General features: G+C 46.1%; 1 protein-coding gene across 3 annotated transcripts in view; it reads left to right on the top strand.

Moving 5' to 3' along the window:
• The window catches only part of HIPK2 (homeodomain interacting protein kinase 2), a 184,148-nt gene that overhangs the window by 10,248 nt on the left and 146,545 nt on the right, over positions 1-27,355 (top strand). The gene's annotated exons all lie outside the window — the stretch shown is intronic.

The following is a 27,355-nucleotide window of genomic DNA, read 5'->3' as shown; positions in this document are numbered from 1 at the left end:
GGGTCCCAGAGTAGACTGGGCAGGTATCATTCTCGAAATAATAATATGTCTCCATTAACTAACATAAAGAGCTCTGTGATCTCTGTTTGCACAAGAGGACATTGAGGCTTAGAGATGTTAAGTAATGTGTCTCAGGTCTCTTAAGCAGTGACTGGTAGAGGCAGGGCTTGCAGCCCACCTGATATCAGAGCATGCTCTTCTCTTGTCCTCACAGGTGAGTTGGAGTGGTCCATGCGCCATACAACAAAGAGATACGCGATTAGGATCTGTGGAGAAGGGGACGGACGGTTCTAGAGCGTTAATGTCTGTCACACACACGTCCCCAAGGCTCTGCTGTCCCATTTTCCTCCTCTTCATCGAACAGGATCATGTTGACGAGATGATCTAGCATTTAGTCTGGTGGCTGGCGTACAGGATGGATATAGTAACGGGCAGCCAAGGCATGAACCCCCTTTGAGCAGCAAAACGGATAAAACATCTGAGAACAATCTTACTAAGACCGCTAAGGGAAAAAAAAATGTTATGAAAAGATGAAAACAACAGCTAATGCCTGTCAAGCCCTAGCTGCTGCTGGTTCTGTTGTAAGGTTTCACATGTGTTAATCCATTGAATCCTTGAAGCAGTGCCGTAGGGTAGGTTCATGCTACCTTCGTGCTATACAGAAGCCCAGGAAGCTTCCACGGGTTGAGAGTGGCAGAGCTGACACTGACCCCAGGCAGTCTGGATCCAGATCTGGCGCCCCTGACTTCCAGCCCCAAGGGGGAAGGTCCCCCCAACCCCTTCCTCGATGAGGGAGTAACACTGGGAAATAGGCTCTTCTTTGTTTTTTCTTCAAATGTAGATGTTCTTTGTTTCAATCCAAAATGTACATAAATATCTTAAAATTTAACTGACTTCTGTGGGTCTTCTTGAAAGATGAGGTGGTGGGCATAGAACAGTCAGGCCTGAAAGAGGAGAGGAGCCAAGGGGCTAGCTCTACCATGTGTGAAAACAAGCCATAAAGCATCAAATTTGGCACAAAACTTGACAGACCCATCCGTGGGGCGGAATACGTGAGCCAGATTTAAGGCCCTGTTGTCTGTGAGCATTTAATAGATGATGAAGGAGGTGCCACGAAGCAGTGGGCGAAGGGAAACCTGATTTAACAAATGGGAGTGGGACCATATGATAGCAATTTGAAAAATCTCAACGGATATTCTCACCTCACATCATTATACCAACATAAATTCTACGTGATTAAAATGTTAAATTCAACAAAAATCTGTTAAGCACATTCAACACGCCAGGTACTGTTCTGGGTGCTGGGTGTCCTGCAGTGAACAGAACAGACCGAAACCCCTGCCCCGAAGCAGTGTGCATTTGAGTAGTTAAGGGGAAATAATCCGTTTTGGGTTTTTTTTTTTTTTTAAAGCTTAAAAGAAATAGAAGTGGATATTTATTAAACCTCTGGAGGAGTTGAAATTTCTAAGCTTAGAATCTGTAGAAGAAATTATAGAGGAAAACATCAATAGTTTTTGTCAGTGTAACATTCCCCAAATGTTTTACCATCATGAGATGTTCCTCAGCGTTGTTCAGCGTAACATTAAGGTGTGTCCGCAATGTAGGATAGATTCTCCAAAGTAGAATTAGCAAGTCAAGGGGTATGAACATTTATCGGGTTCTAGATATGTGCCACTATGTTCCTCCCCAAAGTATTTTTATACTAAACAAATTGAGCCACCTAAAAGCCTTACTACGTTCACCCACCCAGTCCTTCAGGAAGGAAGAGTTCCTCATTACTCTGGGGACTGGGCCCTCTCTCCTCATTCCCAAGGGCTTTCCATACCATCTGTGTATCAGGAACTCCCAAACTTCTGTCTCTGCCTAGATTTCTATTTTGAGTTCCGGCCGTAGAGCCAACAGTCTGTTTGCCATCGCTCTTTGGATGTCCCACAGGTACCACCTTTAACACGTACAAAGAAAAAACGTTGGGTCAGGCCTTTGAAATATGTGCCTTTTCCAGAACTCTTCATTTCCATAAATGGCATCATCTTCCAGCCAGTACCTGGGAGTCATTCTTGACTTCATTTTTCTTCACATGTAATCCATCACCAAATGGTATTGATTTTTGCCTCCCAAATATAGCCATTCTTGTTTCTCACCAGAGTTACGTTCTATAAAGCTGCCACAAATACTGAATTAGCAAATACTGAACCAGTGCTCCTAGGTTAGCTTCCTGCAAGACTCTGGTCATATTTTCGTCAGCTGATCAATACATAACCTTGTCTAAGTGTGCTTCTGTTTGAGGACACCTTCTTTAATATATATTGTTAATTCATTAATGTGGAACGCACAGGCTGTGGCACTGTTAGCTCGTGCTTGAGTGAAGCTTACCAGCACAAGTATTTTCTCTGTAAGGCACATCACAGCCTTTTTACATTGAAAAACGCTAGGCAGTCCTTCAGCACTATGCTTGGGGGTCATTTTAAATCCCCCAACAAAAACCACACACACAAAAATGTGAAAAACATGGTACTAAAGAGACAGTGGGAAGTATACTTGCATATAGTACAAGAACAGAACCCAGAAGGCAGAGCATGGCCTCATGTGACCTCATCTGCTGGGAACACATGCATCAGGCACGTCTGGGAATGACTGTGAAAGCACCCTCTGAGTACCGATCATGGGATTACAAATAAATTCTAGTGAGTTGGTAAATTCGCAAATAGGGAATCCATGAATAATGAAGGCCCACTTGTATATGGTGAACCTGTCCACTTCTTTCTATACTGCCATCCCCTGGCCCAGTGGTCAGCAAACTCATTCTGGAAAGGGCCACATAGTAGGTTCAGTTGACCCTTGAACGACATGGGTTTGGGGCGTCAAAACGCACAGTCGAAAATCCACGTATAACTTTCAACTCCTCCAAAACTGTATTAATAACCTACTATTGACAGGAAGCCTTACTGATAACATAAACAGTTGAGTGACATATATTTTGTATGTGTATTATATGCTGTATTCTTATAATAGATTAAGCTAGAGAAGAGAAAATGTTATTAAGAAAATCATAAGGAAGAAAAAATACATTTTTCAGGACTCTGTTGTTAAAAAAAAAAAAAAAACCTCGCATGTTAGTGAACTTGGATGGTTCAAACCTGCGTTGTTCAAGGGCCAGCCGAATTTTAGGCTTTGCAGGCCAGCCGGTCTCTGTGATCGCTGCTCAGCTCTGCACTTGTGAGAGCAGCTGTAGACAGCACATGGATGGGCGGCTGGGACTGGGCTCCAGTAAAACTTTATTTACAGAAACAGGCTTTGGCTGGAGCGGCCCTAAGGTAGTAGTTCGGACGCTGCTAGCCTAGTCTAACCCAGCACAGTGTCCTCTCTGGACAGGTCCCGACCTGCTCATCCCCCGTGTCTGTTCTTGAGCCTCCAGCCAATGTCCATGGTGATCTTAAGCACACCTTAGATCTGATCCCTCTCCCACTCCAAGTGTCCCACTGCTTTCATCACACTCAGATAAACCCCAAATCTTGCATATCATGGCTCCAGCACGGTCCCTTGCTGAGTTGTCCAGTCTTATTTTATGCCAGGCTCCCCCTCTTCGCCCTGTCCAGGACTCTCCAGGTCTCTGACTGTCCCAGCTGTTTACTGCTTCGGCACGGTTGCTGCCAGTCTCCCTGCCTGGATCCTCTTCTACCTCTTGCCTGACTCACTGCAGCTCACTCAATTGTCACTTCCTCCTGTGCGAATTAGCTGCGCCCCTCTTCTGATCTCAAGGCACCCTGTTCTTTTCCTTCACAGCACTTAGAGTGTTCAGGTAGCCATTTATTCGGGTTTGGCTTCCACCTGCCTCCCCCCGTTAGACTGCAGGCTCCGTGAGGGAAAGAACACGGCTGTGGAGTGTCCGTTTTCTGCTCGAGGTGCCTTCACACACGTTGCATGCACTTCCTAAGATTTACTGAATCAATGACTGATCGTGCAGCCCAGTCTTGTTTGTACAGTTTTTTGTATGAAGCTACAACAGAGACCTGAAAAAGTCACCCTTTTAGAGAGTACTGTATATCTTTTAAAATTGAGAGTGATGGTTGAAGAGAAAAGTCATCCTGAGAAGTGGATTTGTAAATGGGTGTGAATGTGTCTTTATTGTCCAAGGATGCATTCTGCCAACAGGTATATCCAGTCCCGTGTTTTCTCCCTGGGACTTGAGTGCTATGTTAAGTCCTGCTAGGCTCCCTTTGCTCCTGGAGAGTTTTTGAACTCTGCCAGTAATGTCTTCTCACGGGGAAGTGGGGGTCAAGTGTGCTCGAGGAGGCATTTGGCACCTCTTTTAAAGACTGACTACAGTATTAGTCTGGGGAGAAAGTCTTTGATTTGTCAGAATCATTTTAGCAATAAAATTCCACATTAAAGATTGTTCCCAAGTCATTCCAAGAATCCTACATGCTAGAGATGGGTAGACAGCATATTTTGGAAAGATAATACATCGTTTCTTAGATAGCCTTTTGTAGATTAGCACGGTGAGATTTAAAGCCTATTTAATTTCTTTTTTTCAAATGTATTATTATAGAAATACTACTTCTACATCATACTAAGTGAGGAAATAAAGGCAAGAAAACACACAACACGTGCGTGCACGCGTGTGCATGCTAAGATTACCAGTTATACCTTGCAGGTCTTTTCTGTGCATATATATATATATATGTACATATATATGTACATATGTACACATATATATATGTACAAATACTTTTTTAGAAAGTCCAAGTTAGATATATTAATTACTGTTTTATGGGGCGCCTGGGTGGCACAGCGGTTAAGCGTCTGCCTTCGGCTCAGGGCGTGATCCCGGCGTTATGGGATCGAGCCCCACATCAGGCTCCTCCGCTATGAGCCTGCTTCTTCCTCTCCCACTCCCCCTGCTTGTGTTCCCTCTCTCGCTGGCTGTCTATCTCTGTTGAATAAATAAATAAAATCTTTTAAAAAAATTACTGTTTTATAATCTTTTTTTTCAATGAATAGTTTCCAGCCTTGTCTTTCAGTAAAGTTCATTTCATTTAATTCCTTGTCCATATTCAGATTTCCTGAATTGGCTCCCAAATGTCCTTCGAAGCTGGTTTGTTGAAACGAGTATCTAATTGGGGACCGTGCACTATGTCTGGTCGTAACTTCCTTTTCGTCTCTCAGTCTGGCGCCGTCTGTCACTGAAGCAACGGGCAATTACCTGTAGAGGCTCTTACCTTTTCGATCTGTGGGTTTGCTGCTGCTGCTGCTTTTTTTTTTTTTTTAACTTATTTATTTGAGAGAAAGAGAGAGAGCATGAGTGGGAGGGGGAGAGAATCTCGTGCAGACTCTGTGCTGAGCGTGGAGCCCGACCTGGGACTTGATCTTACGACCCTGAGATCATGACTTGAGCGAAACCAAGAAAACCAAGAGTCGGATGCTTAACCGACTGCGCCACCCAGACGCCCCTGTGGGCTTGCTTCTTTAGGGCAGTGCTGAGCTTGCTTCTCCATCCCCTGCATTTGCTGTATCTAAAGGTTTCATGGGTTCAAGTTCACCATTTTATGCTAGGATACCCTGGAGGTGATTCTGTGCACTTCATTTACCTTCCACAGACCTCCTATTAGTGAAGCTTAGATTGACCCCCCCGCCCCCCCCGCCCAGCTTAGGTTGTGGTAGCCCTGAACCCTCTACTCTCCGGTTCTGTTTCTCCTTTTGACACCAAAAGTGATGTGTGTGGTGTAACTTTGGTATATAGACTATTTACCAAATCGTTGCACCAAGTAAGTATTGCCCATCATCATACATTCATTAGATTTTGTGAAATGATATTTTTGTAATTCTTTCATTTCTTGTGTAAAGTAGAACTTTCTCTCACCTTTGGGGGCTATCTGGTTACCCTGGAATAATAGTTCCAATGGAAAAGGCAGGATCTTTGCTAATCCTCTCTCCTTAATCATTAATTTTCAAAGAAAGGGATTGGGTAATAGCTTTTTCAAATAGTGAGGAATGAATTTTTTTCTGTCTTTATCATTGTACAAGCATGGGCTTTTATTGATTTGGTGTGTTTTAATTGTTAATCTTTTTGTTGCATCTTCAGGCAGGGAGACCCCTTCTAGCTAGCTGCTGTGATGTTTTGACAGGACCTCCATAAACCCAAAAAGCTTTCTTACTAAATGGCACAAGATGCCCCAAGGCTCATCTTGGACTTTTCATTGGCCTCAGACAATGGTATTAGAGACCACAGTCGGTGCATTGGGGGTGGTTATTGCTATAGAGGTGACTTGTTTCTAGGGAATTTCAGTGGATAGAACTAAAAAATACATACTGTTAAAAAGTTAGAGTTTTGGGGCGCCTGGGTGGCACAGCGGTTAAGCAACTGCCTTTGGCTCAGGGCGTGATCCCAGCGTTATGGGATCGAGCCCCACATCAGGCTCCTCGGCTATGAGCCTGCTTCTTCCTCTCCCATTTCCCCTGCTTGTGTTCTCTCTCTCGCTAGCTGTCTATCTCTGTCAAATAAATAAATAAAAATCTTTAAAAAAAAAAAGTTAGAGTTTCGATTGACATTTCCCTGTGCTTTGACTCAGTTTCCTCAATTTTATCATTGTAAGTCCTTATGTTCTACAGAAAATCTGTATTTCTTGTTTAACTTATAAGAATAAAGTTTTGAAATACCAATATCTATATTATTACAAATACTGAAAGCTACAAAGGAAAGTTTAACACATCTTTGAAATTTTTGTCGTCTTGAGAATGTGTCCAACTAAGAATGTCTAATTAAAAACTGTGTTCTAAAGTACCTAAAAATAATTTCTTCTTCAGGGTGATTGTGTCACCAGTTTGACATATGTTAAGTTCATTTCTTTCCATTTCTTTTCAATTTAAGAAATTTTTAAATTTAGCTTTTTGGGGATAGGGAGTGCATTTACATGACTGAAAGTTCAAAACTATGTCGGTATTAAATCTAGATGAAAGGTATTTAGGGATTTGTTAAGTTATTTTCTCTACATTTCTTTATGTTTGAAAGTTAAAATAATTACATTTAAACTACAGTAGTCTCCCCTTATCTGTGGGTGATATGTTCCCAGGCCCCTAGTAGATGCCTGAAACCATGAATATATGCTGAACCCTCTATGTGCTATATTTTATGATACATACCTATCATGAAGTTTAATTTATAAATTAGGCACAGTAAAAGAGTAACAACAGTTACCAAGAGTAAAATAGAACAATTATAACAATGTACTGTAACAAGTTACATGAGTGTGGTCTGTCTTTCCCAAAATATCTTGTTGTACGGTACTCACCCTTCTTGTGATGATGTGAGATGATAATATACCTGCGTGATGTGATGAAGTGAGGTGAGTGACGTCGGCACTGCTACGTAGCTTTAGGCTGTTGTTGACCTTCTGACCATAGGTCAGAAGGAAGATTATCTGCTTCTCAACTGCAGTTGACCTTGGATAACTAGAACTAGGAAAAGTGAAATCATGGATGGGGCGAGGCGGCACAACTGCATATAGAAAGATACGCACAATGAGCTTTTGCTTTGTTCCCTCATAGATAACCATTTTTGTTAGTGTCTTGTTAAGTAACCCTTTGAGTCTTTCATTTTGCAGATTCAGATTATGTGTGTGTTATATATGTGCTCTTATTCTCCTTTGTTTACACAAAAGGTAACATACCTTACATGTTGTTCTACATCTTTAACTTCTTTCTCTTAATAATGTATTCTAGCACTTTCCATATTAGTACATAGAGGTTATCTTCAGTCTTTTTTAGGGTCACAAAGTACTCCATTTTGTTGACCTACTATCGTTTATGGAACATTAACATAATCTTGGATTGTGTCCACTCCTCTGCTATTTACAAACCATCTGTAAAGGATAACCGTATATACATGTCATTTCATACTCATGCAGGTGTATCTGTGGCATATAGTCCTATAAGTGGGATTGTATGGTGAGTGAGGACATCTGTAATTTTTTAAAAAGATATTGACAAATTCCTCCTGTTAGAATTTCTACTACATTTCACTTGCACAAGCAATAGAAGAACACACCTACTTCCCTAGAGTTCTACCTACAGAATCTGTTGTCAAACCCTTGGATTTTTGCTGATAGGTGAAAAATGATATTTTGATGTAGTTTTAATTTATATTTCTTTTATAAGTGAGGTCGAGCATCTTTTCATTCGTTTAAATGTCATATATATTTTTGTGTGAACTGTATTTTGAATTTTATACATTTTCCTACTGTGTTGTTGGTCCTTTTTATTTCTAAGAGCTCTTTATATATTGCCTGTGATATGAGTTGCAAATATTTTTTCCCAGTTGGCCGTGTGTGTTTTGATTCCTTATGGTGGTGACTTTGCCCTTCGAAAGTCTGTTTAATTTTGTGTAATCGAAGTTATCTCTTTGTTTGCAGCTTTTGTGTTTTGAGTCAGAATTAGAAAGACATTTCCTATTTCAGGTTTTTAAGTTCCTTCTGGCACTTTTGTCATTTCATCTTTTCCACTTACATCTTGGTTCATGTGGTGTTTATACTCGGGTAGGTTCTGAGGTTTGGAGACAACTTTGTTTTTTTCAATCCTCAGTTGTCCCAACACCATTTATTGAAAAGCTTATACCCCACAGTATTGTAATGTCTACTTTATTGCGTATTAAATTTTTACAGCATGGGGTCTGTTTCTAGACTATACTTTTTCACTGGTCCGTCTGTTGTCCATTATTGAGGTGTATGCTGTCTTTTTATTTAATATCTGAAAGTTATGGAAGTTCTTCCCCATTGCTCTTCCTTTTCAGAGTTTTCCTCATCCTCCTTGTTTGTTTTTCCATATGAATTTGAGAATCCACATGTCTTGATTTCAGAAAAACCTGTTGGCATTTCTGTTGGGATCACATTAAATTTACAGATTACAAGGTGGAATCTTCTCATCTAAGATCATGTTTTCTTTCCATGTATTCTTTTTGTTTGTACTTTGCTAACGTCTAAAATTATTTGTGTAGAGCTTATGTAGAGATCTCAAATTTATTCTTATAAACAAAGTCATTGTCTTCCAACTGGTCGTTTGCATCTATGAGGACTCTTGATTTCCATGCATATTTTTTTAAGCAGCTTTATTGAGATACAATTCACATAAATCACTCATTTAAAGTGTAAAGTTCAGTAGCTTTTAGGACATTCACAGAATTGTGCAGTCCTCACCACTATCCAATTTTACAACAGTTTCACACCCCAGAAGGAAGTCCTGCACCCATTAGTAGTCATTCCCTTGTCCCACCCTCCCCTCATTCCCTGGAAGCCACAAATCTACTTTCTCTTCTGGAATTTCATATAAATGGCATCATGTGACACGTGTTTTTTTGTTTTTTGTTTTTTAGCATAATGTTTTCAAGGTTCATCCATGCTGTTTCAGGTGTGTCTGTCTTTTTTTATCATAGCCCTCCTTGTGGGTGTGAAGTGGTATCTCATTGTGGCTCTTATTTGCTGGTTTCTTTATGTATTTCATTTCCTTTTGCCACTCCCCCCACCCCGCCCCCAGAGAGATGTCATGAGGGCAGGGAGTGGGCTTTCAATTCTAAATCCCCAGTGCCTACCATAATGCCTGGCAAATATTTGCTAATCAGTAAAGTCTTGTTTAATGAATGATTATCATATTATCATATTTCTGGGCCTCCTCTAGTTTTTAAAGTTAAAATGTGATTTAGCACATATAAGTTAATTTTTATTTTACTCTGGGCAAGACATAATTAGAGGGTGTCCCCCCTCCCCGAGAAAATCATGTGTTAATCCAACAGCCCAGTAAAGACAATTTTGTATGATATATGGTTTGTGATGATCAGCATTAATTTTTCTTGTATTAGAATGAGTGACTGAGAGTTGCTGGTACATATGTCTGGGAGACTTGTTATCTTTTCAGGAGGATGATTTTAAGCTGTAGATTCTGTTGTTACTGGAGACTACCTGGCAACATATAAAAAATAAGATGAGGACTTAGATAAAGGTGTTCTGGGCCTGGGAACAGGGTGTTTTGAATGAGATCGATCAGCTCACATATATTTGAGAAGTCCCAAGTTTACCAAGGGCTGTGTTCCAGAATTTCCTTTGTAACGTGGCTGCATAGACACAGATCACATTTAACAATAGAAGAAAGTAGTATCAATTAAGATTAAGGTCTCGAGCTGGCCTTAAAGAATATTTAACAGCATAGTGATGCCTGGGTGGCTTAGTCCATTGATCATCTGAACCCCTGGTTTAGTCTCAGGTTATGATCTTAGGGTCTTGGGGTCAAGCTCTCCCTTGGGCTCCTCGCTCAGCATGCAGTCTGCTGGAGATTCTTTCTCTCCCTCTCTGCATTCTCTCTCTTTCTCTCAGATAAATAAAAATCTTTAGGAAAAAAAGAATATTTAACAGCATAGCATGATGTGTTTGTGAGAGAAAGGGGTATATGGGAAAGCTCTGTACCTTCTGCTCATTTTTGCTGTGAACCTAATGTCTGTACTAAATTTTTTAAAAAAGAGAACATAGCCGAAATACCTATTTTTTATAGGAAAAGGGAAATAATTAAATGTCAGAAAAATAATCTTGATTAAGAAATGATTATTTTTCCTTAATGTCAGTGTATGAAGAAAGATATTTTAATCATAAAAATAGATGACAGAGAGAGTGTGTATGTTTGCAGGAGACTTTGGGACACTGTCCAAAGATTTATTTAGAGGCTGACAATCCTGGATTTTTATATCGCCACTATTTTGTTCAAAATACGTGACTTTGAACATAATTGTTACCCTTACATTATTGGGCATGTTTGGGTTGGGGGTAAGAGGGAGAGAAAGATTGATTAATTCACTGATTCATTTCTTCGTTCATTGACTGAGACAGATTGATTTCCCTGAAGTGTCTGGGCCTGAGAGATGGGGAAGGTAGGACATGGGTCAAAAGCACATGCATTTGCTGTAAGGAAACTTGTCTAAAAGGAACTGAGAATTGAACTGTATGAGACAGAAGCAATGTCTGAAGGGCAGATGGATGAAGGAAAAAATAAGGGAGCTGGGGATCCAACTTGAGCCAATGATTTGAAAGCCACGGGAGTAGATTTAATCAGATGGTAGAGAAGAACATGATAATGCTGAAATCTCCCCACAAATGGACAGTTCTGGAGAAGAGCGATGCCTTGGGAGGAATTCAAGATGAGCATCTTTTGCTGGGCCTGCTGGAGAGTAGGGTCCAGTATGAAATGGACGATTGGACTAGATGACCTTTAAAATTTTTTCCAAGAGTGAAGGTAGTCGTCCTGATAGGATAGAACGTGTCTGAAGGATGTGGTTCCAGCTCTGTTCCTCACACCTCCATGGAAAGGTCTTGATACACACGGTTCTATTTTCTAGCAACGCAAAATGAAGCCTCAGTCAGGCGTTTCTTTGACCTAAAGCCAGGTGACAGCATTTATTGAGCATCTAGCCCGTGTGCTCCTTCTATTGTGGGAGACTTAGATAAAAGAACTATTGTTGAAATGGTTCTGGAATTAATAGACAAGGGCCTAATGGGCCCTATCTCGTCTCCCCAGCCCTTCAGCTGAGGCCTGTTTTGCAGCGTTCCCCCACTTGCAAAGGGCGCCTCCCCGGGAGAACTGGACTCAGATGACAGGCCTCGACCCTCCCCTGGAGCAGGTCGCAGGTTGCAGCCCGCCGCCCGGGCACGTCCCCTCTCCCTGTTTGTGCGTCTGGCTCCCGTCTTTGAAGTCAGATTGTAGCCCAACAGGCTCAGGGCTGCTGCCCTTCTGCTCCTTGGTTACTCAGCGCAACCTTTAGTCTAGGAAGAGTGCCAGTCTTCATTTCCAAGAATCCTATCTCCCTAAATGGGGCAATCTGCTTTAAATGCCTTCTCAACTGGCGCCTTCCCCCCCCTCATGATCGGCATCATTAAAGGAACAGGTCCACCTTTTTAACTGCTTGCACCGTGCTGGATCGGGGTGGATGGCTGGGGCCCGTGGTGGGCTGTGTGCGTGTGTTAGTGTGTATTCATGTGCACCTGTGCACAAGCAGCCCGTCCTTCAGTGCTCACAGTGGTCATTTTCAGAAGTGTGAGGAGTCATAGGTGTGCCTGACTGACTCAGTCCATAGAACATGCGACTCTTAAGCTCGGGGTTGTGAGTTCGAGCCCCACGTTGGGTGTAGAGGTGACTTAAAAATAAAATCTAAAAAAAAAAAAACCCCAAAACCAGTCACAGATATGTTTTACCTTTGCACTTTCCCTATTGTGCTCAACCTAAAAAAAAATGTTTTTTAAAGCAGGCTTGCTACTGTATGCACACGGCTTTTTGTCTCTTGCTGGAACACGTGCACGCTGAGCCGAGAGATACTCCTCTCTCTGCATGGTCCCAAGTCAGAATTTGCTTTTCACTCGTGACATGTGGTATCTTTCTCCACTCATCTTCCCCCTTCTCCTCGTGCACCCCCAGTCTCAGGTGAGTGTCGCTATGTTCTGCATCTGCAGAGCGGGGGCTGGGCTCCGACATCAGTCCCAGAGGCAGGGAGTCTCCCGTGGTCGCTCGTCCTCTCTGATTTCCAGTCCAGCTGACAAGCCAGCCCCTGCGATTGAGCTCCTTTGGAACCTGGGTTTTTATCCCGTGCCACCCGGCTTAACCCAGAGGCTTCTCTCAGGGCACACCTGTGACTGTCGCTCCCCTCTGTCCCACGAGCCAGCCACGGTTTCCAGCCCCTTCCCTCTCAGAAGTCAGACCTGCAGCGGCCTTCAAGGCCCACTGTGCATGAAGCCCTGTGCCGGAGGGTTCAGCTGAAAGCGGAAACCATAGCCAGACCTCCGGGTCACTTTAAAGGCCGACAGAAGGGCTGGGGGACAGCTGCCCACCTGGGCTCTCCTGAGCGGCGGTAGAGACGCCCTCTTGGGGAACACACGCTAGTGGGACGCACTGATCTCCCAGTAGCGAGGACAGTCCTGCACTCTCGTCTGCCTCTTCGGTGCTCCCGGCCCCATGTGGGATGAACTCTGACATGCAGAGATGCAGGCCCCATGGTGGCAGCGGACTCGTGTTGGCAGGCAGGCCGTTGCGGCGGGGCCAGAGGGTCTGGCGGAGGAAGGCCCCTCAGGCGGCAGCAGAACGGGCGTGGCCGGTTCCGGGCGTGCAGAAGTTAGCCCTGGGCGCTCTCAGGGAGATGCTGGGTTTCGGGCAGTTCAGAGGGGAGACGGATGTGTTTTGGTGCAGAAGGGATAGAGGTGAGTGTGAAAGCAGGAAATCACATGCAGACGCCTCAAGTCATGAGAAGGCCGAAGACAGACCTCACGCACCAGGGGAGGCCATGCAGAGTCGGGCTGTTGGGGGTGACTCGAATATGAGAGAACGTTCTTTTATTTGGCCGTGTGCAAGGTAATTCGGAGAGTGGAGAAGAGCTGGGTGATGCACTACATTTCAGGTGTCTCTGGGACACCTCCGTGGGTGTCCTCAAGACTGCAAGAGGAGCCAGGACCAGGCGGGAAACCGCTGACATCTGGGGGCCGTGGCAGCAGGGGGGCGGCGAAGAAGGAGAGGCGTAACAGCACTTGGATTTCAGTCCCGGCTCCACCAGGAGAAGATGCGTCTGTGTGTGGGAGGGGGCGGCTGAGTGGGTGGGCCGGAGAACATTTAAAATAGTTTCCAAGCGTGTGGGTGTGCCCACGTGTGCCTGGTGTCTCTAAGAGAAAAAGCAGATTGTTGGTGACCCGAGCACAGTTGCATTTCAATGTAGAAGCACCATTCCCCGGTCCAGAGAAAATGCGAGTGTACTTTGAAATGGACTAGCAAGCTTCCCTGGGATCCCTCCCTCTCTCCCTCCCTCCCTCCTCCTTTCTTCTTTTGAGGAAGAGCAAGAGCTGTGCCTGTATACTGGTGGAACATTTGGTACTTACGGAGAGTTTCTCATTTGTCCGAGATTAACCTTCTAGCCTTCCTGTGGCTCAGGGCAGCGCCTGGAGAGCTGCACTTGGAGGAGTATTTCAAGGAATGTTGTAGTTCTTATGGCATCTCCCTCATGCGTGTCATTTCTCATTTACCCTTGTACCTCCCAAAGTATGCGGTTGAGCGCCTAGCACTTAATGATGGTAAAAATTGGTGTGTGGTTGGACCTGCAGAAATCCATGTTTGTCCGTCCATCCATCCATCCATCCATCCATCCATCCATCCATCCATCCAAATAAACCATTCGTCAAACAAGGATCCTTCCCTAAAGGCCCCAGGCTGTCTCTTCCTCCTCCTCTTGGGTAGAACTGGTAACAGCCCAGCCTCCCAGGCCCAGAAAGGGCTTAGCTTAGACTAATCAACGTGGGCTCCTGAGCCGCTAGAAGGAAGGTGAATTGAAGGTGATTGAAGGTGGTGGCGGCGTTGGGAGTGACATTTGAACCAAATCAGGGTTCCGCCAAAGGAGAGAGCGGAAATGGCTGTTAGGAAGGCAACTTACGGTGTCTGCTTCAACATATTAATTATTTTCCTTTTTTTCCGGTTGTGTCATATTTTTTAACTATGGGCATTCTCTAAATTTGGCTCTATTTACTATGGTCATTATTTTCATTGAGTTCTGTTCAACTAAGTATACCTCACCTTATTCTACAAATTATGCTTTGTTTTATAGTATAAACACATATACTATAATAACCAGTACACTACAAAAAGAATTTAAGAACAGGAACAGGAAAAATACAATATAAAAGTTCAAAACCAGGAAGAAAAATATCACAGATACTCAGTGAGATCACCTACTTTGCTCTAGCTGAGCCTCCTATCGTCCCTGAGCCTCATAGGGTCAAAGAGAAGGGGGAAATGTGGTCAGTTCAGTAATTCTTGCTGCCGGAGACGGAAGACATACTGAGTCATTAAGAGAAGCAAAGAGTGTTTGTTTATTAACTTTCCCCGCAACGTGGGGCTCAAACTCATGACCATGAGATCAAGAGTCGCATGCTCTACCAACTGAGTCAGCCAGGTGCACACCCCCCCTTGTTTTTGAGAGAGAGAATCCTAAGCAGGCTCCATATCCAGTGTGGAGCCTGACATGGGGCTCAGTCCCACAACCCTGAGATCATGACCTGAGCTGAAATCAAGGGTCGCAGCTACCCAGCTGCCCTATAGATGCCCCATTTTTAAGCTAAATTTTGCGGTGGACTTTTTTATCTAGAAGAACCGAGTGGCATCATGAACAGGGTGTAACATTCCCATAGCTGATGAACAGCTGGGTTCTCACAGCTCTTTCTCACATTTGTCCTGATTGGAAGCTCAAGGCAGAACATCAGAATGCAACTCGGCCAAAGGAATTCTAGCCTTCAGTGCGTGCGGTTCGATGCAGTGCTAGAACCCAGACCACGAGCCGCACTGCTGGCCTCCGTATCCGTCAGACAGCCTTCATAAGCTTTGCTCCTCTATCTGGTGTGTGTGTATATGAATAGATATACGTGTATATCTATATACACTCACACAATACTCTCTCTACATACAGGTATGTATATATGGAGGGACAGTTCAGGGATATATCCCATTGCCGACCGTGCTGTGTTCTTGCTCACTGATTGAGGCTTTAGGAATCGACCTGGTAAGGTTGACATCTTCTGTAGAAATTTAAGGACTCTATTTGAAACACTCACAGAGGAGAGTTCTATTTTTGTAAATAGGATAATTGGGTGGAAAACTGTGCTAATATCTATATTTAACCACTCCCAGGGACAAAGCCTAAGTGTTAAAACCATGAGTCCATAACCAAGAAGCCACCATTTCCCCAGGGACAGTGTCCTCTGTATACAGGCTGGTGGTTAAAAAGAATGGGGAAGTCAAAAGCCAGACCATTCCGTTGCATATTACTGTCTCAAGTACATAAACAGAGGGTGGGAATGAGCAGGTAAGACTGAGGCAGGGCAGTGGGGAGGAGGGGAGAGTAGTAAGCCACACCACCAACTGCCAGGAATGTTGTGTGGTGGAAAGGTTATGGAAGAGGGTTGGGGAAGTGTCCCACGAGGTGATAACTATGTCCTGCAGAGGTGGGAGGTGTTCCAGTGATTTCTGAGGGTCTTCTGTCCCCGGGCAGATTGCAGTGGTCAGTAGCAGTACGGCCTGCATTGTTTCACACTGCATGATACACAGCGGAAGGGGTAGGGATGGGAAGCAGAGAGAATGAGCCTTTATAGAGCTCCTACTGTGTACCAGGCATATCATAAAATGGTTAGGACTGTGGCTTTGCAATCACAGGGACCCAGCTCCAGGCTCTAAGCCCAAGTTCCTTCACTGAAAAAATTGGGGCAGGTGGTGCTTTATCTCACAGTCTTGTTGGGTGGGGTCCTGAATACATCACCAACACTCAGTAAAGGTTAGTTATTAGAATGGTGGCCATCATTAGGTCTTTCCTTACATCACGTGAGGTGGATCTCATGCTCTCCATCGTACAGACGGGCAAACGGAGGCTTAAGGATGTTAGTTAACTGCCTGGTCCAAGATTTTTCATCTAGGAAGTGTCAAAGCTAGGATTCAAACCAGGTTTTCTAGCCCTGGAACCTGTTGGTCTTTCTGTGTTCCTTGCTACCGGAATTTATGAATAGCTCTCATATCCCACGCTGAGATGTTTGGGCTGTGAACTGAAGCACATTTCTGGGCACGCTGTGCTGGTGAATGACTTTCTGTTCTTTATGCTCACATCTGACGAGCTCAGGCGGTGGTTTGTGTGACGACTGTGACGACTAAGCACTCTGTTAAGGAGTCTGGCTCAGGGGAAATCTCCCCATCTGTGTTGGCCACGCCCCCTGGAGAACATAACCTGTGCAGTGAGGTAGTGTGGCCAGAGGAACATGGCAGAGGTTACCAGCATTATATTTTGTGACTGTGACAGTTGTCATAGTTTTCCTCTTGCGTGTCTGCCAAAGTCTGTGTTTTTGTCTTTGTTTTTGGACCTTGTTAAATCTAGTCTAGTGGGCTTGAGCTGACTTTATGTATCATGGAAATAGCCTTACGTGGTATAAGCTCCTGCCTGGGGTCACCACCTGCTCCCACAAAGCTGAGTAGCTGGTAACTTCTTATGGATCTTTTCATATTAATAGAATAATGGAAAACAGATGGTGTGCCAGGAGGAGTGCTTTTCTTGGAGGCTTTAAGGGCCTGTTATGGGTTGAATTGTGTCCCCCTCACCCCCCACCCTGCCCAAATTTATATTTGCAGTCCTAACCCCCCAGTCCCGCAGAATGTGAGCTTATTGGATATAGGGTCATTGCAGATGTAATTAAAGATGACTTCATACTGGAATGAACTAATCCTATATGACTGGTGTCCTTATAAAAAAGGGGAAATTTGGACCCAGACACACACACACACGCACACACACATGGAGAACTGCACGAGAGCATGAAGGCAGAGGTTGGGGCGATGCTTCTACAATCCAGGGCACACCGAAGATCGCCGGAAACCACCAGAAGCTAGGAGAGATCCTCCTCCACAGCCTCAGAAGGAATCAACCCTGCCCAAGCCTTGGTCTTGAACTTCTAGCCCCCAGAGCTGGGAGAGACAGCTAGACCAGTGTTGGTTAATCCAGCCGGTCTCTGGTTCGGGGTCACAACAGCCCTGGCAAACGCAAACTGGGCTGGCCCGTGGAGAGGTGGTGACTTCCCAACCCCGGAGAGAAACGGGAGTCACTCATACGCCTTGGTTACAGTTTCCGTCGGAGTGTGGAGTCGGATGGAAGGCGGAGAGTCAGGAAGTAGGAAGAAGACGAGCAGTACAGACAAGCAGACCAATGTCTGAAGAATGGGAGTGCTTGTTCTAGGAAGGGCCTTGCTCTGAGGTGACCTTTGACCTCACTAGGTGTTTTAGGTGAAGAAGTTTGCCCATTGGGTTTGGAAATCTATTTTCTTCAAGACTACGAGGTGACAGCTTTTTAGAAAATTGACTGCTTAAAAGTGTCAACGTTGCCATCTAGAATAGTTTTGTCCGATAGAATGTTCTGCACTGATTATAATGTTTGAGATCCACACTCACGAAAATGGTAGCCTCTTGCCACCTGTGGCTGTTAAACACTTGGAAACATGGCTGGTGTGGCTGAGGAACTAAGTTTTAAATTCTATTTAATTTTAATGTGAATTGCCACTGTGGCTGGTGGCCACGGTATCGGACAGCGTGGCTCTAGAACAGAACCAGAGCATTGGGATAGGACCCCGAGAAGGAAACAGTGGTGCCTGGATTTTCAGCGAGGCTCATGGGAAGGTTGGGAGAACTGATCGCCCTCACCTGTGGTCTTGTCCTCAGCTAACAGGGCCCTGGTGTGAGTGAAAGTGAAGAACACAGCAGAATCTTCTAGATGCTTTACCGAGAAGATGCTTAATACAGGGCTGTGTTTGATGTTGCTTCTCAGAGCCCAAGTACAGTATTAGTCCTCAGTAGAGAGGTGGGGCAGATTAACGAATGTGAGCAGGGCTTGGGGAAGCTGGGTCTGTGGTCCAGGTGGACTGAGTTTATTTTCAGGCTGTGTGTGTGGCCCCTCATGCACCCCAAGGGACCGGTAGTCCCAGTGTGAGGACTGCAGGGATGTCCAGATGAGATTACCTTCTCTGAAGGCAGGAGGGTCTCCCTTGGAGTCTTGGGTGTTAGATTGGTTGGATGCAGATGCCTGGTGAAAGGTACTGGGGCCCCCTTGCCCGAACCCCGCTGCACCGGCAGCCCCCGCACGGGATGTGCGGCCAGAGGATGCTGTTTTGGAGAGCGTGCACGGGGGATATTTCAGGACCAAAAAACAGAACCCCAACCCAAGCATTATTAGGTGAAAAAGAGCGCACCCCCATGAATGTTTTTGGCCAGCCCTGGACAAATGACTTGTCATTGTGTCACCGCTGGCTTTGGCTCAGTGCCCAGTATAATTTAAAAATCGCTTCTTTTTCCAACTCTACATAGTTATCATTTTGATTTCACACAGAAGTAAAGGGTTCATCAGTCTTACGTTTTTCGAACCCCTGAGACAAATGATGGGTGTCACGCGGAGACACTGCGTGGCGGAACGGTGCCTGCCTCTCCCCGCGCCCCACTTCACTCTGGTGGACTGGACTTGGGGCAGTGTAAGGGGTGTGGTGGAAGGAAGGGGCGGTATGCTTGGCTGAACGGCGAGCAGGTAGGTGTTCAGCTGGAATTTCTGGGTCTTGGAGGGCAGGGGCTTCGTTTGAGAAGAAGCTGAGAAAAAACTGCTTGTCAGCGTTCAGCACGTTTGGTAGCTGGTGCCACTTGCCCAGGACCTGGGGGACAGCAGTAAGTGATGAAGGCTAATGGTGTAACGCAGTGGATTAGCCCACTAGAGCACCAGCTCTCTCCTCTCCAAGAACTGACAAACTCCTTGCAGCCAGGCTGAAACAAGCAACAAAAGATACCAAGTGATGCAGGGTGACTGTGGTGAGCACCAGCAAGAGAAAACCCTGAGGGTCCCAAGTGACCAGCGATGCCTTATTTGATCTGGTTTTTGAAGGATGGCCTTGATTTGGATGGGCAGCCAGGGAGCCCAGGGCTTCTTCAGGCAGTGGTGTGCCAGGCACGGCTAGGGGACAGTGGGTGTCAGACTTGGTACGACCGGAGCAAGTCACAGGTCACAGGTTTTTCCATTTGAATGTACTTATTGGACTGTAGTGGCCATCAGCAGATGGAGAGTTCAGAGGGACTACACGGACATCATTAATAATTTGCAGATGCAGTCAGTAGCGTCGGTGTGCCTCTCGGTTCTGGCAGAATCTGTGCGAGGAGCGGCTCATGGCCCCATCTGCTCTGCTCTTCCTGGCTCTTTTACTTAATAACCTCTCCATGACCTATTCATTTGAGGTCATCCATCTCTTCTTTTTCTGTGTTTAAATAGTCCTGGCTGCTACTTGCTGTGAAGGACTTGACTAGTTGGTGGGCGGGATCGACCTCAGTGCGGGGGAAACATATGGAGTCTAGGACGGTGCTTGCCATGAGCAGGCATGGGAGGCGGACTCCAGCCCTGGAGCGGACGAGGAGTTAGAGTGGGAAGAGGGGAAGGAAGGGAAAGGCGAGTCGGGTACTTCAGCTGGGCCACTGGGGGAATGTGAGGATAGTATAGTTGTAGGAGAAAGGGGAACAAGGGAGGGGTAGGTTTGTGGGGTGACAATAGGGTAATGACCTTGATTTGGGACATTTTAAGTACGAGACAGGACATCCACGTGGAGACATGTAGGAGGCATTAAAAAAACCCCAGTTTGGGAGCACTCAGGGCCCCATAATACAGTGGGAGTCCATTTGGCTCCAGCTCTCCTCTCCTTCCCTTGGCAAGTGGTTCCCCATAGAGTCACTTCGTATTGGCGGGGGGAACGTTGCTCAAGTCCCCCGAGCCTTTATCCTCACACTTGAATGCTAAATCCAGAACTCCCCGTTCCTGCTAAGTAGTTCAAAAGCTCTGAGGGATCCTTGGAACAGTCGCACCCTGGTGGGACTTTTCAGAGCACTCCTGGGGTTGGGAGAGAAATTTCAGGGTAACTGCAGGATAATGTGAGCTATAACCGGCCTGAGTGATCTTCTTGCTGGGATCTGGATGTGAGACTGGCATGTTTGAAGGTTGCTGAATACCTGTTGACCTGCCTGCCCCAACTGGGTGAACTCCATCTACCTTTTGATTCCTAACTAATCGCAGTGAACAATACAACAGCTTGTCTTCTGTAAAACGAGAGGGGTGAATGTTCCCACCAGCCTTGCCGCCTTGGTTGGACAGGTCGCTTGACTGCCTTGAAGCTCTGCTTATTCATCTGTAAATTGAAGGGATTTGGCGAGGTGCCCTTTAGCACGACTTCCCACACTAGCACTTTATGTCGGTCAGTGATTCTTTGTCCAGGGAGTGCTATTTTTTCCATAGGAACCGTTCTGCAGTTGCTAGTTAGCTTATCACGTTGGCGAGAAGCAGCGTGGAGAGGTGGGCAGAACGTGGCCTTTGGAGTCAGTGACTCCAGCTTAAACCCCCTTTGTCACATGGCTGGCTGAGCGACTCTTGGCGACTAGTCGTTCCTCGCCGATCCTCGAGTTTCCTCGCTGGTGAAAAGGGGATGATAATACCCATTTCAGGGTCATCGGGTCATAGTATGTGGCAAGTATCTGTATTTGTGCCCTGTTTAGACAGTTTTATTGAGATATTATTCATATATCATACCATAAGGTTACCCCTTTTGAAATGCCTTGATTTGTACCCTGAACTCATTGGTTTTAGTATATTCTCAAAGTTGTGCATTGATCATTGCTATCTAATTCCAGAACATTCTCCTCACCCCACAAAGAAAGTTCACACCCATTAGCAGCCCCTCCCCGTCCTTCCCTCCCCTCACCTAGTCCCTGGCAACCACTAACTACATTCTGTCTCTATGGATTTGTCTGTTCCTGGACATTTCATATAAATGGAATCATATAATATGTGGTATTTTACATCTGGTTTCTTTTGCTTGGCATAATATTTTCCCACTTTCATGTTATCAGAACTTCTTTCCTTTTTATTGCCAAGTGATACTCCACCGTATGGATGTACCGCATTTTGTTCATCCATTAGTCACTTGATGGACATTTGGGTTGTTTCCACCTTCTGGCTATTGTGAATAATGCTGTGAACATCTGTGTACAAGTTTCTGTGTGGACATAATGTTTTCAGTTCTCTTGGTATCATTGTAGTTTTGATTTGCATTTTTCTAATGGCTAATGATGAGCATTTTTCATGTGCTTCTTGGTATGTGTCTTTTGGAGAAAGGTCTATTCAAATTCTTTGCCCATTTTTTAAAAAATGGGTTATTTGTCTTTTTATTGTTGAGTTCTAAGAGTTCTGAATATATTCTGGATACTGTGCCTGGCATGCGGTTTAAATAGGCATGCAGTCACTGTCACTTCCTCTCTCTAGGTTTCTCACAGAAGTCTAGCCTATGAGGTGACATCTAGAACTAATTGCTCATATGTTGACTCCCCCGTATCCGGAGTCCTAAACCCTACCATTATGTCTTGACCTCTTCTTAGCACAGAGCCATTCTGATGAGCCATTCTGATCCTGGAGCCGAAATCAGGAACCTGGAACAGCAGGGGATAGCTGGGGTCTGGAAATGAGCTCTGGATGAATCTATGGGGGCAGTGGCTATTTCTAAGTCTTGGGCTTTCTAGTTGGAGGACGGAGGGGGGTAATTGTGCAGTGTTTTTTTGGTTTTTGTGTGTGTAGTTTGCTTTTTTTTTTTTTTTTTTTTTGGTTTCTTGCTGCTACTGCACCAGGGTATCCCCCATTCTATGCTGTGGACATCTGGAAGTTGGGGCTGAGGACCACATGGAGATTGATCTGAGAACATTAGCTTCTTCCCACAGTGCGACCGCCAAGATGAGTAGCATATTTTCCAGGAGTGATCTGGCAATTTTAAGTCATATATAAAAACGTCCCAAGGAAAATCATGGGTCTACTTTAAAAAGAAGGGAGTTTTATGGGAAACCTTTGAAGACTTGAAAATTATTCTCTATTCTGAGAGCTGTACTCAGTGTCCTGAGACATGTTCCATACTTTGCTGCCCCTTCACCTTTGCACCCATCATCTTCCTTCTCCATCCCTCCAGCCTGGCATGTATAACCATCCTTCAAGGCCCACCAGGGTCTCTAGAGTTAGGACCCTTTCTTCCTGCGCACCAGGAGAAAAGGTGTCTGCAGGCAGTGGAGGCCTGGACCCCCCACCCCCACCCCCAGCCGTCTCCACCAGTTTACAAAACGGCCAACCCACAGATTTGGCCTAAAGACTTAGATGTGGCTTTGAAGGGTCATGGACAGACAATATTGATTCCTCCTAAGTCCGTCAAGACAGGTTTGAAATCTCTTTAATGCCCAGAAAATTTGCTTTGGGGGCACAAAGCCAGCCCAGTTGCCTTTGGATGTTGCTTACTTACTTTAAAAGTAAGAAAGGGATGGGCGGTACTTCTTGGTATGCTAGTCTTTTATAGGAACTACTGTCCCCAGGGGGCTATCTCCCGGCTCCTTCTGCTCCTCTGAACATCGGACCTGCCTCCACTGGGCTGCCCTCCTGCTGATTTCACAGAACCTTACACCCTGCCCTCAGAACGTCTGCCATCTAGTTGGAAGGATGAGATGAATCAGATAATTATTCACTGTTAGAACTGGGAGGTTCCTTTGGGGATTATCCAGTTGAATATTTTCCAGTCTCCTTTCTTGACCAAAAATACTTTGTGTGGAGGAAAAAAAAAAAGTTTTCCTTTGGTAAAGGCATTTGGGTCACATAGTGTGTGGTGTGACCCCCTCTTGGAGATGCAGAGAGTGTTCACCAGCGGATTAAAGGCTCCGAGGAGTCCTGCAGTAAAGAACCTCAGTTGGGTTGGACTCAGCATTTCTTCAGCTGTTTGAATCTCATTTTTTTCTTTTTTTTCCATAATAAGTATTAACAGCTCACAGGACACTGAGCATGCTTCGGGAAACATTGCATCCTTCACAGACAAGGAAACCTGTGTCCAGAAATACGAAGTGACTCGCTCAAAGTCAACAACACGAGCCAGACAGGTTTTCTAACTCCTGATCCATTGTTCTTTTTACAAATAATAATCCTGTCACGCTGGAATGAGGGTGTGTGGCATTGAAAATGTTATTTATACTACCAAGGAAAAAAATGCAGGCTTCAGAGTAACGCTGGCTGCCGCGCGTGGGAACCCCGGTTCTGCCGTTTGACTAGTATGTGACCGTGGGCGTCTGAGCCTGTGTGTCTCTCCGGGTGTCTTGCTTCTTCTGTGAAGTGAGGATAACAGTAATGACCTCACGTGGCAGTTGTGAGGATTAGTTGAGATAGTATACATAAAGATAAGTCTGTGTTTCTATCCCCGTTCTTATGAGCCCAGGCACTGCTGGGCCCCGTTATCTAGGATTTTTGAAAGGCTGAGCATATTAGACACCAAGAAGTGAATACAGATCATAGCTGATATTTATTGAATGATAGCAGAAAGAATGAATGAGCAAGAGTTAAGAGTAATTACCCAGGCACATTCAGAGCTATAGTGAACCGCTAAATATTCATGGAATTGAGGGTGAAATGACAGAGAGCTGGGCTAGAATGTATAGATCAATGGGGTCTCCCAGGGACAGGCTGTGGCCAAGGTAGGACATATTCGGCATCTCAGGCCAGCTGCCTTCCCTTTCTCCATCCCGACGACACAAAATCATGGTCGAGTCTCTTTATGAAATAGGCAGCAATTTGCCTTTGGAATATAATTTATTTTAAAAGGTTTGGCAACAAAATTGGTCCCGAAGCGGGAAAGGTGATGGACGGGTGGACCACAGCAAGGGGACAGGATGGTGCAGAGCACAGGGCTCCGAATGGCAGCAGGGCCCCCAGGAGCTCCCCCAGTTCTCATGGGAGCAGAGTGGAGAGCCAGCCACTGCAGGACGTCTCTCTTTGCCTCCTCTCTAAAGATCATCCCTGCCTCCCCAGCCCATCTTCCCAGCCTCAAAAGTGGCTTAGGTCGCTTGGGAATTGGTATCTCTGCCTAGGGATTCAGTTCAGCGCCCTAAGGTGAAGCTCGGGAGTCTGTTCACCACCAGCTTGGGAGGGGCCACATGCCTGATGGGGACTCACCAGTCGCATCAGCGGTGGGCCTGGCTGCCTTCCCAGGCTCCCGTCTCGGGGCGCCCTGCTTTGCCCTCATTCTGGAATGTCCCAGGGCTAACAGGCGATAGGCCCTGGAGGGCCGGCCTCTTGGACGTCTTCCTCCCTCGTCCAGCTGCCTTCTGGATTTCTCGTGGCCCTCGCCCCTGCTCCAGGCTCCCTCCCTGCCAGTTTCTCGGCAGGCGTTTCTAGGAGCACAGTCTGCGGGGCAGTAAATCACTCCACCCGAGGCTTCGACCAGGAGCACCAACGGCTTGGCCACGGCGAGGGGACAGCCAGAGAGTGCCAGCTCGCCTCCCGCTGCGGCTGCACAGCGCACAGAGAGCCTCTTGATGGGCAGCCATGCGCGATGTGCCAGCCCGCGTGGGCCACGCCAGGTGCTGGCTCATGCTCCAGGACGAGGCAAGGCCAAGCACGTGGCGGGCAGCGAGCGAGTCACCGCTTCCCTCATTTCTGTACCTCGAGTCCAGCAAACCCTGATTCCTGCTTTGCATGCAGACTGGTAGTTCTCAGCTGACAGGAGCACGGCCCTTTCTGTAGAACTGCCTTCTGCGGGCTTCCACGGGGGCTGCCGTGGGGCACAGCTCTTGGGGACATCAGGAGGCCACTTTAGAACCCGGGGTGGCGGCTACCCAGAAGGTTAAACATGGAGTTTAACACACGACCCAGCAGTTCCACCCCAGCAGGTTACGCCCAGGAGAGCTGCAGACATTTGTCCCCATGGATTCTGGTACATGAGTTCACAGCAGCCGGGAAGGAGACATGGCCCAAATGGCCTTCCGCTGATGGATGGATAAACTAATGTGCTCTGTCCATTCGGGGGAATATTATTTGGCAGTAAAGAGGAATACAGTGCTGACACACGCTATTACACAGATGAACCTTGAAACAATTACCTTAAGTGAGAGAAAGCAGACACAAAAGGCCACTTGTTGTATGGTATTGTTTGTATGAAATGTCCAGAAGAGGCCATCCACAGAGACGGAGAACAGATGAGAGGTTGCCAGGGGCTGAGGGGGGAGAGTGGGGAGCGGCTGTGATGGGTGGGGGTCCAGGATGAGAACATTTTGGAGTTAGGTAGCGTTGGTGGCCGTACAACTGAATGTACTTAGAGCCACTGAGCTGTGCATTTTCATAGGGTGACTTTTATGGTACGTGAGTTATGTGTTGATAAAGCTCTTACGTTAAAACTGCCCTGAACTTGCCATTGCAGTCACGTCCTTTGTGAACCTATATAGGCCGAGGGTCACGTGGAAAGAGGTGGGAAGGCCCACAGCAGGAGAGGAGCAGCACTGATCCTGCCGCTGGAAAGAAGCACCAAGTGATGGGTTTGGGCGAGCAAGGCTCTGGGGACACGTTGAGTTTTCTGTGGGATCTATTATGTTGGCTCGAAATTTCAGGATGCCTTGAACTTCCTAGCCCCAAACCCCTACCTGCAAATGAGTTCCAGTTGGACCCTGTGAGATTTCATTGATTAATGAATAAGTGTTCACCGTCATACATTAAAGAATATATATTTTGTTTGGAAATAATTGTAAACTTACTGAAAATTTGCAAAAACAAAAAGAACTTACAAAGAATAGCCCCATACCTTTTACCCAGATCCAGCAGTTATCACTTTACCCCATTTGCATGCTTGCAATGACATGCACTTGCTCTCTCTCTCTCTCTGTCATCACGTGCGTGTATATGCATACACATCTTTATTTTCATATAGATGCACTTCCAGGGAATGATTTGAGGGCGAGTTAGAGGTGTCATGGCCCTTTATTTCTGCACCATCGAATACACGAGCTACAAGCCACATGTGGCTGTTTAAATTAGAATGAAATAAAATGGCAAAAGTCAGTTCCTCAGCCACACCGGCCACATTTGCAGCCACTCAGTAGCTCCCCGTGGCTAGTGGCTCTTGTGCTGGTCAGCAGAGGTTAGAGAGCCCTTCCAGGATCACACAGAGCTCTGGTGGGTGCTGCCGCTTTACCCCACGCACGTCCTGCGGGTTTCCTGAGAGTAGGGTGCTCTCCTCCCTGGCACAGCGCAGTCACCAACGTTGGAGACCGTGACACTGATGGAGTAGTTTATCCAGCAGTTTCTATCCCAGTTCTGTCAGTTGACCCAGTAATGTTCTCATTCCTTTTGGAATGAGGTCTTCAGTCTTGTCTGTGGCCCAAATCTGCATGGTTTGTGCCCAGGGGAGGCGTCTGAGCTGAAAGCTGCCGAGCTTTGATGCAGGTGGTCCTTCGCTATGGCCCTTCTTTCCACAGACTTGACTCATGTGCTGGGGCCAGCTTGCATCTCCCCTGCTCGGAATTCTTTCGGTGTCTTTGTCACCGGTTAACTCACCATGCCGTTTCCCTCTCCTCCTGCACCGACATTCAGTCTCGGAGCAGGTGGGGGCTCTCTCTTAGATCAGCAGGAAAGGTTTCCGGTGAGTAAAAGGAAACCGGCCTGCCGGCAAACGTGCTATTTTTCTTTGTTCTGATAACTTTTCCCAAATTTTAGCCTGTATCTAAAAAGAGGCTCATCTTGTTCCTCGTTTGTTTTCTGTTTTGTGGCTGAGTCGTGATCCCATAGCTCTGAGTCACTTCGTGGGGCCCAGGACCAAGGGGGCCATAGAGGGGCTTCCTGTCCCCAACTCAGATCTGTGGGCCCGGCGCTGCCCCTCACACGTTCCTCAGTGCTGCCCGCCCTGACCCTGGCCATCGGCGCCTCACTTTCCTCCAGGCCTGGGGAGAGGCGGACTCTTGATGA

This window comes from Ursus arctos, unplaced genomic scaffold, assembly GCF_023065955.2.
Source record: "Ursus arctos isolate Adak ecotype North America unplaced genomic scaffold, UrsArc2.0 scaffold_3, whole genome shotgun sequence".
In the NCBI taxonomy this organism is placed as follows: domain Eukaryota; kingdom Metazoa; phylum Chordata; class Mammalia; order Carnivora; family Ursidae; genus Ursus; species Ursus arctos.
This window is presented reverse-complemented; position numbering and strand designations above follow the sequence as displayed.